Below are 12,454 nucleotides of genomic sequence, written 5' to 3' on the forward strand. Positions count from 1 at the left end.
TGCACTCCTATCCTTGAGGCAGCGTTTGATCTCCAAACAACAGCTAGAAGGATCCTACCAGACTCTTGCTGGAAATGAGAGCCCTTCCATTTTTACCCTAGGTCCTCCATATCTTGCTGTCCTCACATGATCTCAGCCTCTTTGGTGTTCCTGAGACATAACAAGTCACCCTAGTATCTTTATGATAGAATATTAAATACTCAAATACTAAATGTCACCTTAGACATGACGTTACCACCCTTTAAGTTCTGTTTAGTATTTCTAGATCAGCATATAATTCAAATTACCCAAATTTATGATTCAGATTTTCTTAAGAAATATAGAAGTGGGGCCTCCTTGCTGGCATAGGGGTTAAATCTCAGTGCTATCACAGTAAAGGCCTAAGGCCTGAGTTCGATCCCCAGCCAGGCAGCTAACCCACACATGGCACAGCATATCTATCTTGCCCACTGCTCCCCTTAGCACAGTGTATTTTAGTAAACCACCTACATGCTCTGCTCTCCGGTCTGTCTCTGGTGAATCCTCTCACCTCCCCCTCCCTGCACCTCTAGCCTACACCCCAGTTCTTGTATGCATAAATCAATAAAATAAATGTTAAAAAAAAAGTGTGTTTGTTGCTACAGATTTTTAAAGTGTGTAATTACCACGGCCTTTGTTATGTTTACGTTTTTAAAATATTCATCAGTGGAGATTTGTCTTGGAAGGATCCAGCTGGCCTGAAACACCAGTAGTGAGGTGACATACAGAAACTTGACCACCCTATAGGAACTCGCCCAAAATGGCAGTTTTCACCCAGCAACTCTTTCCATGTACCCATCACCTCACAGTTAAGCCTTGGGAAGACTGGCTGGACATTTAGCTTGCCCATAGACTAGCTATTCTTAATGCTGCACTGAACGTCATTGCATACACAATTTTCAACCTATTCTTAAATGGGAAAAAAAGTTGGTAAGAAATGCTCAAATTTCCTTAAAATTTGCAAATGTGGGATAATGGTCCTGTGCTTTTAAAACTCATAATCAAAGCACATAATGAAGAAGGTAGAACACACACTTTGCAACTCATACTCAAATTCTGGTAAAGGATATGTGAAGAACCCATGAGTGTAGCCTGATATATGTGTATGTGTTATCAGTGAATCAGTGACTCAAATACCATAAACACTGATGCCATCAATGACCTGATTTCTCAATGTTCTAAAAACTCTACTGTTGCAAACAGAACAACCAAGTACCTACCCTTCATTTACATTGTAGTTTTGCTCCTAGAAAATACAGCAGCTATTAAAACTGCACAATAGATTTTTCTTTCTTCTTTGTAAGTATAGGAAGACATCTGAACACAGGACAATCCCCTCATTGAATGGGACTGTCCTATACATTTGCAGAATATCTGGTATCCCTGGCACCTGCCCATAAAAAGCCAGTAGTTAGCCCATCCCACCATTGTGACAATCAAAAAACTCCCTCACCAATTTTCAAAATACCCCGAGAGCAGAGGAACCACTGCCTTTGAAAATCAGTTACCTCCTCCATTTCATTTCCCACTTACTCTGTATTTTCCCTTGCTCATGCCTGATAGCCAAACTGGTTTCCTTGCTGTTTCTCAAATTCAGTTATGCATGCTCTAACTTTAAGCTTTTTGCAGTGGCTCTTCTCTCTACCAAGATGGCTGTTCCCCCAGATACAAACATCATAATGCACTCCCTGCCTCCTTCAGGTCTTTGCTCAAATATAATTTCTCTGTGGGGCCACCCTGAATGTGCTATTTAAAATTCCCTCATCCCCTCAGCCTCTGCAGCACAAGTTCCATCCCTGGCCAGCCAGGGAGCTACCCAAATGGCCATGGCGCAGCAGACCTCTCATGTCATGCCTGCTGTTCCCCTCAACAGTATATTTCAGTCAGTCTGCCTGTTCCGTTCCCCACTCTGTCTCTGGTGAATCCTCTCACACCCCCGTTCCTCTGGCCTGTATCCTGGTTCTTGTATGCATAAATAAATAAATCTTAAAAAAAAACAATAAAATTCTCTCATCCTCCTCTCTGGCATTGCTTCTCCCTTCCTCACTTAATTTTTTTCCCAGAGCATCACCATCTGATACTCTCTAGCTTGTTTATTGATGATTGATTGGTTGTTTATTTGCCTTCTCCCCTGAAGATTGTTTTTTTTAAAAGGCATGTTTTATTTATTTATTTGTTTGTTTATACATGCATTGGGTACAGTCAGAAGCGCGGGAGGGTGAGAGAATTCACCAGAGCCAGAGCGGGGAGCAGAGCAGGCAGAAGGTCTCCTCTGAAGATTTTAAGCCTAATGCAGTCAGCTTTCTTGTCTGTTATTGACCACTGCATTGCTCATAAATATTAATGGCAGGGAGGGATGGGAAAGGGAAAGCAAAGGGAAATGCAGGGGTGAGGAGGGAGAAGGGATGTGGGAAGAAGGGTAGGAGGCAGGGAGGTTGGGAAGAAGAGTGGGTTTCGGGAAGTAGTATGGGGTACACGAGACCCAAATTGGTCTTGGAGCCCTCAACCAACCAGTGAATTCAGAAACCGAGTGCTTGTTGATTTCCTGCCCCAAAGACGGCCCTATTTTTCCTTCTGGCAACTAGGCACAGGCAGAGTTTTCTACCTAACCTTTTCCTGGTGCTATAATACTTAGTCAGTGAGGCCTGCCCTTGGTAATTGAAGTTTTTGTGACAGAGAGGTTCATTTTGATGGGAGAGGTAGGTAAAAACCTCTATATGTATGTTACCCCAAAGTCAATGGATTATAGATGGTTAGAAAGAAGCATGGCTTAAAGTCTTTGATTGTTTTGTAATGTGAAGCTTTTATAGACTTGAAAACTCAACTAAATAGAGGCAGCAGAAGCACAGATATGATAGAGTTTCCACGGGGTGTTTTGAGAAAGCAGACTTTAAGCAATAACTATTGTAAGAGTATCTACAAATAGGACTTGATAAAAGGGCATTAAAAAAAACTAGCTGCACCATGAAATTCCAGTCATTTGTATAAACTGCTATACTAAATGATAGATGGAGGTCTGTGTACATCCTTAAAAAACAATCCCACATAAGGACTATATATTGTCACCTGCCACAAAACAACTTCTAGTGTCTTGGGAGTAACTGGCAAAGAAGACTGCAGTCGCCTTTCAATGGAAAGAGCAAAAACTAGCAGTTGAGTTCCACTTTTACTTCATATTCCTCCAAAACAGAGGTGTTTTTTCTATGCTAAGAATCAGTCATGAGATCACCCCATGAATATCTGTGGTAGGTAGAATAATGGCTATGTCCTTTCCTGGTACCAGAAACCTCTGAATATTCTCAGTTATAAAGCAAAGGGGAATGAAGTTTGCACATGGATTTAAGGTTGCTAATCAGCTGACCTTGACATGGGAAGATTATCTAAGCAGGAGGTGGATAATCGTAAGTGTCCTTTAAATATGAGAGGGGAGCAGAGGAGAAAAGAGATGCCAATGTGAGAGGGCCTCTGCCTGATGCTGTTGATTTTAGTGATGGAAGCGGAGGGCATGTGAAAGAATGTGGGTAACCTCCAAAAGGTGGATAAGGTGAGAAAAGAGGTTCTCTCTTAGTGCCTCCAGAAAGAGAGGCAGCTTTGCTAACATCTTGATTTTATTCCGGGGAGACATGTTTGGGACTTCTGACCAGTTAAGACAGAGCTGTAAGAAAATAAATTTGTATTTTGTTAAGCCACTAAGTTTGTGGTAATTTATTATAGCAGTAATAGGAAATGAGTACAGCTTTGGTTGGTTGTCTGCATTCTTTCCTTAATCTCACCCACAGATTATTCTCTTTCACCCCACACCTTTAGAGCTCTAGTCCTTACTTTTGGCAGTTTCTTGTGAATTACTCTATGTCAGTGGCTGGAGACATTTTTAGTTGTCAAAACTGTAGTGTAGGGATTTTGGAACTGATTTCTAGAGAGCAGAAGCCAAGGAAGCCACTAAGCATTCTATAATACACAGGACAGCCCTCCAAAACAAAAAATATCCAGCCCAAAATGGTAACGGCACCATTCTTGAGTAAAATCCCACTCTACATATTTATCAGCATAATATATGGGTTTGGTGAAAATGTACCTGCAAAGAATCCCTGTACTTCCTCCTCCTTCCATCTCTGCCTTTCCTTTCCTATTTTTTATTTTTGGACTTCCATTATTATACCATGCAACTTCAAAATGGACAGGTAATATTGTCCTTAATGGCACAAAAGTTGGTTCATGAAAGGTAAAAAACCTGATCTTGCAATAGGTTGTGGTCCTCTAAAACTCAACCCTACCTGACAAAATGATATTCCGCAGCACTTAATTAGGAAGAATTTTAATATACTTTTTTTCCTTAGGCAAAACCCCTGCTTTGGGGGCCTCCATGGTGGTGCAAGGGGTTAAGCGTCAGCATTATGAAGCAATCCTCAGCTACTGCAGCATGAGTTTGATCCCAGGCCAGGGAAGTGACCCACATGGAACAGCAGACCTCTCCTGTCTTGCCCTCTGCTCCCCACTCTGTCTCCCTTTTACCCCAGGCCCTGTACCTCTGGCCTACACTCCAGCTCATGTATACATAAATAAATCTATCTTAAAAAAAAAACAAAAACCTAAGCCTTACTTTCTACCGAATTTTCATTAATTTCTTCCAAAGATGGTATTTCTTTGGACTTTTTTTTATTACTTAAGGGGAACTTTCCTATAAATGTATAAGTAGTTTTATCTGTTTAGCAAAGAATAGTAATTAATAAATGTTTTTGCAAGCCAGTAAATTTATTTTAAATTATATATAATGCTTATACATTAAAAATGTATATAAAGATGATGTACAAAATTATTGTTCATTGTTCAACTGCTAACATCTAGTTTAAGAGGTTTTGCTCTAGTTTTACCTTCATTTTTCCTAGGGCAGGTCATTAATTTGAAGAAGGAAAATGTAGCAGTATATCACACTGAAGACTATATAACCATAAATGCTAAAAAATTTAAAATGTCTTTAGTCTGCACATAATATTTTTTGTTTTCTCTTAGGCAGTACTTCAAAATAGTTTATACACTGAATACCAGCAGCCTAATAAATATTTATGAGAACAGTATTTAGCCTTTAAAAACTGAGACATTTATATTCCTTCTGCTTAAGAGAGGTTTCTAAGATTAGCTCATCAAAGAATGGCAATGTATGAACTAAACTTTAAATTCATCCAAAAGAAATGGGGTTTGCAAATGTGTACATGTTTATCATTTGCTCCTTCCTTTCTTCCATCCATCATCTATGTGCAGAAACTTTTTTCCCACAGTGAAGAACTGAACATTGTCTCACCTTTCCTCACCCCAAACAAACCATTCCAATAAGCCTAAACCAAACACCCAAGGTAATTGTATCCGTATGTTTGGTCATGAGTATAAAGTAAGAAGGAAGCATCCATCTCAGCCAATTGTGAGCACACTGTCATAATGACAAGTCTCTTGTGATCTTGGTTCTTTGAATGATTAAATGATTATTCAGTTATTTGAATGATGTCATTCTCTTGAGGTTCCTCTGGCTGTTTTGCTTTCATACTGCAAATGTGTTAAAAATTTAAGTCCCAATTTGAACTTTTATTTATGCTGAGATCAGCCCTGTGGATTGCCTCATTATACAGAGCCTGCAGGGGAGGCACTTCTGGGCTAGCAGCCAATACTCTCAGGTCAGCAGGAACTATTTCAGCTCAATTTATAAAGCAAAAGAAAGGGATCCGGTTGACCTATAAGGACCAACTCTGCAAGAATTAGTGTTAACCACAACGGTGATTAATCACAGCTTGCCCATCTTCCTAAGAAAACAGAACATTCTTCACAGAGTTTCCTCTTCCTTTAAGTAAAAACATGCATTCCAGAGCATATAAGAACACTTAATTTCTAATAGATTTTAAGAATTCTATCAAGGATTACTTAAGAGATACTTGTAATAGATGACTTCTAAATCTTGAAATGATGGCAAGATTAAAAAGTGGTGATAGTTTAGCAATCTAATTCACCCACTTTCCCTTTGCATCTTTGAAGGCAATCTTAAAGATCTCTCAGTTTTTCAGATTGTTCTCCTTGTTATACAATGACAAGCTGTGTGAAGTCAGCATTCCAGAGTAGAATTTAGCCAGTCTGTTCTCTACCCAGCCCTTTCCATCCATTTATCTAGAAACCCAAACTCCCAAACTTGTTGAGAGCTTTGCTGTCCCTTTCCTCATTTTAGTGACTTCTGCACTAGGTATTACTGGTTTTCTATTATAGAAGAAAAGAATATAAATACTTCCCTGTCACACATGTCCCTTCCTCTCCTACTGCTCAGTGTATGGCTGTACTGGAACACACATACTTCCCCTCTCCGAATCTCTGTTACCTCACCATAGTAACTTTCTAAGAAAAGGTAGTTTTTGGGGTAGAGGGGTAGGGGGTGGGGAGTGGGGGAGGGGGAAGTGCACAAGGGACTACGGTGATGGTGCAGGGGTGAACTGGTGGTGGGAATTTTACGGGGGCTACACCTGAGAGGAGAAAGCATACATTGTACTAAAAGGAAGAATGATGTAAAATATATATAAAATAAAATTAAAAATTTTAAAACATAGTTTTTTAAACTTACCTGTCTAAAAATTCCTTTATCCTTCCTCATACGTGATAGATGGTTTGGCCGAGTTCTGAGATTTAGCACGGAATATTTTCACCTAGACTTCCGAAGGCATTCCTCAGGTGTTGAGTACTGCTGCTGAGAAGTCTGATGTCTGTTGTATTATATATGATCTGATATGTCTTTATGGCCATTTTTATGATCTCTTTATCTCTGATGCTTCGAAATTTATCCATAACATGCATTAAAGATTTTTTTTCCCACTACTTGTGTAGGATAATCTGTGAGTATTCTACTTTGGAAATGCTTCCACTTAATTCCAGGAAAATCTCTTGAATTCCTTCTTCGATCATTCTCTCTCTGAAACTCCTACTTCTGATAGGAAGACTAAGAAAGGTTCTAAACCTGTAATGACCAATATGGTGAGTGTTAGTCATGTGACTTGATGGTTGAAACATGGCTAGAGTAACTGAATGACTAAATTTTAATTTTTATTATTAATTTTTTTCTATTTTTCCTTTACCCCTCCCTACCTTAAATTTTAATTAAAAAAAGAACTATTTTAAATTTAAAAAACTGCAAGTTTTTTAGAACTGTTTAAAAAAGACAATTTTGTGTCTTTTGGTGGGACCATATTAACCTCTTACAGTATCTCACTGCATTGCTCAGTGATATAAGTCAGAAGGAAGAAGAAAAACACCGGATGGTTTCACTTATAGGCAGTATACAGGGAAACCAACCACAGGGTAGGGGGGAAAAAAGGCAAAACTAGCAGACAAACTGTAAATCAGAGATATACAGCAGGGGAAGGAGAGGGAGAGGGATCAAAACAAGGGAGGGAAGAGTACAAGAGACTGGTGATGGGTCACAGATGACTTGGTGGTGGGAATTTTATGGGGATTACACCAGAGAGGAGCAATCAGTGTACAAAAATGAACAACAAGATAAAATATACCTATATATTTAAACAAATATATATATATATTTTTAAAAAATTATTTATGTATTTATTTATTTATATAAGCATTGGGTACAGTCAGAAGCGCAGGAGGGTGAGAGAATTCACCAGAGCCAGAGCGGGGAGCAGAACAGGCAGAAGGACCGAAGCACACTGCTGAGGGGAGCAGCCGGAGGCAGGAGAGGTCTGCGCACCATGTGGGACCCTCCTCCGGTGGGGTGGCCGGGGAACAGCAGAGGATCGAACCAGCACTGCAGAGGCTGCGGGCAGCTTCACAACCCAGCGCTCAACCGCTGCGCCACCGGGGAGGCCCTAAACAAATATATTTAATGAAAAAAATGTGAGGGGCCTTCCTGGTGGCGCAAGGGATTAAGCACCACACTATGAAGCAATACACAACCTCTGCAGCACGTGTTCAATCCCTGGCTGGCCAGAGAGAAACCCACATGGCGAAGCACACCTCTCCTGTCTTGCCCGCTGCTCCCCTCAGCAGTGTATGTCATCAGTCTGCCTTTTCTATTCGCCACTCTGTCTCTGGTGAATCCTCTCACCCCCAGCATCTCTGGCCTGTACACCAGCTCTTGTATGCATAAATAAATAAATGTTAAAAAAATAAATGTTGGGGCCTCCCCGGTGGCGCAGCGGTTGAGCGCTGGGTTGCGAGGCTGCCTGCAGCCTCTGCAGAGCCGGTTTGATCCCCAGCCGCTGGCGAGGGTCCCACATGGTGCGCAGACCTCTCCTGGCGCCCGCTGCTCCCCTCAGTCAGCGGAGTGCTTCCTCCGTCTGCCTGTTCTGCTCTCCGCTCTGGTTCTGGTGAATTCTCTCACCCTCCCGCGCCTCTGACTTGTATAAATAAATAAATAAATAAATAAATAAATAAATAAATCTTTTTTAAAAAAGTTAAAAAAATAAGAAGATAAAAAAATTGTGATATAGCCATATAACTATTGCAAATAATGTGAATAAAGCTCAAAAAATGCCAAGCAAAGAGAAGACAGAAAGAAAGAAAAAGATTGTTGCATTGTTGTGTATATTGTATATGGGCATCATTTCTAGTATTGCACATGAACACATCACTGGTCTTGCTGGTATCAATAGACGGATTCAATTTGGATGATTTTATTCTTTGCACGGTTACTGTAGTGTCTTATTTGAATACTTCATGAAGACAAAATGAGAAGACATGCTCTACGTAGCAATACCTATGTAAGTCATAACTGGTCATTAGGCTGATGTTTATTATTTAATTATAATTCTTTTTCTAGTTAATAGTAATTCTAGACAAATTTCTGAATTATAACAAAGGTATATGTTGATGCAGAATTGGGGGATGAGAGAGAAGCTATTACTATGTCCAGAACAATAAAGAAAAAGGGAGCCTGAAAGAAGGGATATTATAAATACCAGGATGAATAGCTGCTGTACGAGGGAAACCTCCCAAGCTGTTTGTTGACTTGATGATACCACTGCTCCACAATATACATGCTGTGTATTTTTGTGTTTTAAACATGTTTTCTGCTTTTATTTCTAATAGGTAGATATTAACAAAATGTATTGAAAAAAGAATTTTCTGGTCTTCAATAATTTTAAGAGTGTAAAGGGGTTCTGAGCTCAAAATGTTTGAGAACTGTTGACCTAGAGCATAGAGAAAATAAAGTTTTAGAAGACTGTACTGTGGTATTGGGAACTAGCATGATTCACTAGAACATTTTAAAATGAAGGGCCTTAAATGGTTTTAACTGACTTCAACTTTAATGCAACTCCATCTTCCAGTCTCCTTTTTCTTCTCCCCAATACCTCTCTTTCATCCAGGTCCAAATGCTGCAGTGCCCCAGTTGGCCTATTTTGCTTTAGTTTATTTAGAATGAGAACACTATTAATACTTATACTCATTCCTCCCTTTATCCACATCCAGATTTACCTGCGTATTCAGTTGTCCAGAGTCCTAATGTTAGCAAAAGAGCGTTAATGAAGTAGCTTTTCCAAGAAATAATTTGCACTTTTAAACAGATGACTTTTGAAGACAAAGTCACTTCACTCAACAGTTATGGTTTTGGTAACAGGAATGAGGAAGGGGAAGTAAGTAGAAATCCATTAGCAGTTATCTGAGTTACAGTCTCCACAGGGTAAATAAACGAGGTTCCTTGGAAGGACAGCAGCAAAAGGCAGTTCTCATCGCAGCTCTAGCCTCTCAGCCACTCCTACGGTACCCACCAATGAGTCCAGGGCTTTTTCCAGTGGCCAGTAGCGCGGCTGGTGCTTGTGAGGGGCTGTAGCTTTATCATCTCTGATAATTACTGACAAAGCCTCACAGGAAGAATGTCACCTTTTTTAAAAAACATGAGGCTAGTAAACATAGATTTTACTTCATAGGTATTATCATGGAAGAGAGGATGTTAATCTCTTTGCAATGGCCTTTCATGGTCATTCAGTTCCTTTTCAAATTTAAAGGGTAGTATCCTATCTTTTATTTTTATTTTAATTCCTCCATCAAACAGTGCTTTTTTTTTTTAAAGACTTATTTATTTATACAAGAACTGGGGTACAGTCAGAGGCACAGGAGTGTGAGAGAATTCACCAGAGACAGAGTGGGTTGCAGATCAGGCAGACGGACCAAAGACACTGCTGAGCGGAGCAGTGAGTGAGACAGGAGATGTCTGCCGCGCCATGTGGGTAGCTCCCTGGTTGGCCGGGAATCGAACCCGCGCTGCAGAGGTTGCGGAAAGCCTCACAGCACTGTGCTCAACCCGCTGCGCCACCAGGGAGGCCCACTATCCTATCTTTTAAAAAAGACATTTTTAGAGCACTCTAGGCTCACAGTACACTGACAAAAAAGTTTATAAAGCTCCCATATACCTCCTGCCCCAGAAACACAGCCTTTCCCACTATCAACATTCCCCACCAGATATGTTTGTTATCATCAATGACTCTATACTGACACACTACAATTGTCCAAAGTTCACATCCTACATCAGGGGTCACTCTTGGTGGTGCACATTTGACAGGCATCCACCACTGTAGTATCATACAGATATCCACCATATTATAGAACGCACGTGCCCCTCTGTATTCTGCCTATCCACCCCTTTCTCTTCCCTAAACCCTGGCAACCAATGCTATTTTTACTGCCTCCATAGTTTACCTTTTCCAGAATGTTGTACCATAGAGTATGGTGCCTTCTTAGAGTGGTATCCTCTTTTATGATCTCATTTCTGCTTTCTAGACTGTTCGCATTAGCCTCATTGCACCTGTGTAAAAGCAGATGGTGGTTCCTACATAAAATAAAAAAAGCAAGCTACAAAGTGTAACCCAGGGAACTCTTGCATCAACATTACATAGGGTAGCAAAGCCCTCAGACAGGGTAGAAAAGGGGACCAATCTGCTTTAGAACTGTGTTTAGAGCGTGGCAGGAAAGCTTGGATAGAGAAACAGGACCTGTAGCTTGTACAGAGTTCTGCAGGTCTGGTAAGGCCTTGAATTTTTCTCAAAGTGCAAGAAGCTATCGGAGGGTTTTGGGCAGAGTAATCAGATCTCATTTATATTTAAAAAATAAGACTGATTAAGTAGCTATCAGGAGCCTCCCCTCTGTTAGGGAGCAACTGTTACAGTGTACCACACGAGATGGTGGTTGGGTCCAGAGTGATAGCAAGGCCCATGGTGCAGAGCACAGGAGGAAGACATTATGAAGGTAGAATAGCCCAGATTTGTTAATGGATTAAATGGGATATCAAAGGCAAAGGGATGAGAAGGGAGGAGGAGGAGGGAAAGAAATGGGGAGAGGGAGAGAGGGACCCAATTTTACTAGCTTTAGCAACTGACAGATTTACTAAAACAGCAAGGACGAAATGGGAAAGGAACTTGTGTGTGAGGGAGAAAAGGGAGGGAGTAAAAGAGGGGGCAGGAGGTGGGACAGTGGGGCCAAGAAGGGGTGCTGCATAAGCAAAAATGTTACACATGACATCTCCCCAACATTCTATACCGAAAATTGTCAAAGAGCAAACTGCAAAGAACTTGACAGTGGCTACCCCCACACAACCATCCCCTCACCGTACCTCCAGCCTTCCATCTCCATCCATCAGCCCATTTTACTTCTGCCGTGCATTTCAACTGCACACATCCTTGCCGGAGCTTAGCACACACTTGTTTCTTGGTTTGTTTGTTTTTTTTTCTTTCCATGTAAAACTGACACGCAAGGTGAGACGGACAAATCGTACAGTGGATTCCCTCAGTTCTGACACACGCTCGCACCTTACACTGGGGACGCCCAAAGGCCGTCAAGAGGGCACAACCACACGGGCCGCCGGACGGGGCCGTCCAGCGCTCAGTCAAGTCTCGGTGTTAAGAGGGGGTCGTCAGAACACGGGTCCGTTTCAGCTACGGGGGTGGCTGACAGCCCCCAGGGGCAGAGACGGGCGAGAAACGGGTCCTGCGTTCAAGTCCCGCCCTGGCAGAGCAGGACGGGGAGGGGCGTTTGGGGGGGTTTGGGGCGTTGGGGGGGGTTTGGGGCGTTGGGGGGGGTTGGGGCGTTAGGGGTGGGGTTGAGGCGTTACGGGGGGTTGGGGCGTTAGGGGTGGGGTCGAGGCGTTGCGGGGGGTTGGGGCGTTGGGGGGTGGGGGGAGCGGAGGGCTTGGGCCGTCCGAGCCCCGTCGGCCCAGCCCGGGAAGGGCCGTCCCCGGTGACCCTCCGAGGTGACCGCGGCGTCGCCAGGCGCGTGTGGGCCGTCCGGGGAGGGAGCGTGTGGGGGGCGCGCAGGCGGGAGAGTGGGCCCGAGGAGGCCGGGGCGGGCCGCGGCCTTAGGCCCCGCGTGGGCGGGAAGGAGCGGGGCGCGGGCGAGCGCGGCGGAGCGGGGGCCGGGAAGTGAGGGCGCGGCGGCGGGAGGGCGGAGCCGGCGCTGCGGC

The 12,454-nt window shown here is 42.6% G+C and overlaps 2 protein-coding genes across 10 annotated transcripts in view; one reads left to right on the top strand and one right to left on the bottom strand.

Moving 5' to 3' along the window:
• NKIRAS1 (NFKB inhibitor interacting Ras like 1) overlaps positions 1 to 12,041 on the bottom strand; it is a 62,347-nt gene extending 50,306 nt beyond the window's left edge. For 8 of the 9 annotated variants that reach the window (XR_008550841.1, XR_008550821.1, XR_008550812.1 and 5 more), the window contains exons 1-3: positions 11,609 to 12,041; positions 10,699 to 10,828; positions 6,614 to 7,003 (exon numbers count right to left, since the gene is read on the bottom strand). The gene's annotated coding sequence lies outside the window, so the exon portion shown is untranslated. The remainder of the gene's footprint in view (positions 1 to 6,613; positions 7,004 to 10,698; positions 10,829 to 11,608) is intronic. The other variant, XM_037525115.2, reaches the window with a different exon arrangement.
• Positions 12,042 to 12,225: 184 nt separating this feature from the next.
• NR1D2 (nuclear receptor subfamily 1 group D member 2) overlaps positions 12,226 to 12,454 on the top strand; it is a 29,459-nt gene continuing 29,230 nt past the window's right edge. Inside the window, exon 1 of the mRNA XM_054692744.1 lies at positions 12,226 to 12,244. The gene's annotated coding sequence lies outside the window, so the exon portion shown is untranslated. The remainder of the gene's footprint in view (positions 12,245 to 12,454) is intronic.

The sequence above is a fragment of the Talpa occidentalis genome, unplaced genomic scaffold (genome assembly GCF_014898055.3).
Source record: "Talpa occidentalis isolate TD23 unplaced genomic scaffold, MPIMG_talOcc4v2.1 talOcc4.10, whole genome shotgun sequence".
NCBI lineage: Eukaryota > Metazoa > Chordata > Mammalia > Eulipotyphla > Talpidae > Talpa > Talpa occidentalis.